The 2106-nt window shown below is 40.6% G+C and overlaps 1 non-coding gene across 1 annotated transcript; it reads right to left on the bottom strand.

The window, feature by feature from the left end:
* Positions 1-1047: 1047 nt before the first annotated feature.
* LOC123566960 (U6 spliceosomal RNA) lies at positions 1048-1155 on the bottom strand. Its single transcript, XR_006689675.1, has one exon. It is a non-coding gene; the product is annotated as a U6 spliceosomal RNA (small nuclear RNA).
* Positions 1156-2106: the final 951 nt, after the last annotated feature.

Genomic DNA, 2106 nt, shown 5'->3' with positions numbered 1-2106 from the left:
CCAACAACCAGTTCTTTCTTTTAGTCTATGCTTTACTCTCTGCCTCCTCTCTCTTCTTCTATCAACTAACAACCCCACCTCATCCCCCTTCCCATCACATCTAACCTCCATCACTTATTTCTTTCCCTCTATCCCTAACCCCTCCCCCTCCCCCTCCCTTTTCCCCTCCTCCTTCCCTCCCATCCCCTTCCCCTCCCTCCCTCCCTCCCTCCCTCCCTCCCTTCCTTCCTTCCTTCCTTCTTTCCTTCCTCCCTGCCTCCCTCCTTTCTTCCTTCCTTCCACTCATATTTATTTCTTTGTGATGTAAAATTTAATGGGAGAAAATCTTTGAAGAATATGAAGAAATTATACACAAGAACTGGTTGTTGGTGGGTATGGGGGAGACAATCATACACAATAACGTTATGTCAAGAAAGACTTCCTGAGAGTCAGCTCCTTTCTATGATGGAATGAGCTCCCAGAAGATATAATAGGAGGCCAATCACTTGAATTATTTAAAACGCAACTGGATAAAGTCATCAAGGATGTGCTGCCAGGAAGGGGACCAGCCTCAGCCATATAGGAATGAAGAAAATGGTCCTAACCGGATTGTTCTCTTCTCAGCTCAGTTTGTTTCTAGGCTGAATTCTGTAACTCCTGCTGAAATCAGCTTTATTTATAGTCAGCAAGTTCCACTACTCTACTGTGGTAAAATTAATCAGCAATTAGAACAAAATAAGGATAGGAGATATTAGGGATGCCCTTCTCAAGAAAAAGCCTCTTCTTGTAGATGAAACATTGAACTTGATATTGAAGGAGCTCAGTTCTTATTCTAGGCTTACTCTTGATTATGGGATAAGAAAGGAAAGTTATTCTGCTACTTCATGACAAAATGTCCTGGTTAAACATTACTTCCAGAGGTGTCTGAGTATGATTTTTTACAAAATGAGTAAAGCACTACAGCTTTCTCCCCGCAAAATCCTTTTTTCCCTAATATACATTTATGACATTTATACTGAGATCCATATTATACTTCCAGTGCATTGCAGGAATCTTTCTTAATATTTTTAATTTGTGGAATGCTTCATGAATTTTCCTGTCATTTTTGCTCAGGGGCAAATGCTAATCTTCTCTGTATTGTTCCAACTTTAATATATATGTTGTCTAAGTGGACACAGAAATCTTTTAACAGAAAGTATGTGGAATATAAATATTGCTACTTTGGAGCAGATCAATGTCCTTGCTGCCTAGCACTGTAGGACTTATGGAAAGCTGTTGTTGTTTACAGTGATGATGTCACCAGACAAACATATCCCTTGATTCTCCTCAAACTTTGATAGAAACCCACTTGGTTCTATAAACCAACAGAACTTTCTACATGGGGTGCATACTTTATAATTTTTTTCACAAGTATCCTTTTATTTGATATTTCATTTGGGTATTATTAAGATTGTTTTACAGATGAAAATCCTAGAGCTGACAAGGGGAAAACTTATTTGCTCAGTGACCCAGAGCTAGCAAGTGGTAGAGTGGGAACACAGTCTGTCTCCAAAGCCCTATAGCCTTCTCATTTCACCATCCTGCCCTTCCTAACCCTTTTCCAGGCCTCAGCCTAGCAATGTACAGATGATGGCCCTCCCTACCCTCTATATATGTCTGGCCAAATTGACCACATACAATGTTGTAGTCAGTCTCAAAAGCTGCTTCTTTGAATGTAAGTTTTCATTCTCAGGGAAACAAATGCAAATTCCTTTGAATTTTATACCTCTCGGTTGAACAAATCAGCCCTTTTCCTGATCAGCTAGGAATTGGATCCATTCTTCCTCCTCTCTTTGCAGATCCGCCTTCCCCTAAACTCCTGATACAAGCTTATCCGCCCCACAAGGCCAGGACACCTGAGTGATTCCCCGGGCTTTGAGAACGCAACTTGTTGGGGCGACAACTTATTCTGGACTAGGTTTGACAGGAAGACCAACTTATTCATGCCCTCATTTTGTCGTAGTAAAGAGCCTGCTATCTTTTGCAACTGACTGGATCCCTTGATCAATTCCAAGGGACCATCAAAACTCAACGTTCTGACCATAAGGATGATAAGAAGTAAAATAATAAACTAATGAACCTAAAATA

The sequence above is a fragment of the Macaca fascicularis genome, chromosome 9, assembly GCF_037993035.2.
Source record: "Macaca fascicularis isolate 582-1 chromosome 9, T2T-MFA8v1.1".
In the NCBI taxonomy this organism is placed as follows: domain Eukaryota; kingdom Metazoa; phylum Chordata; class Mammalia; order Primates; family Cercopithecidae; genus Macaca; species Macaca fascicularis.
Note: the sequence above shows the minus strand (reverse complement) of the source record. Positions and strands in the feature narration are given on the sequence as shown.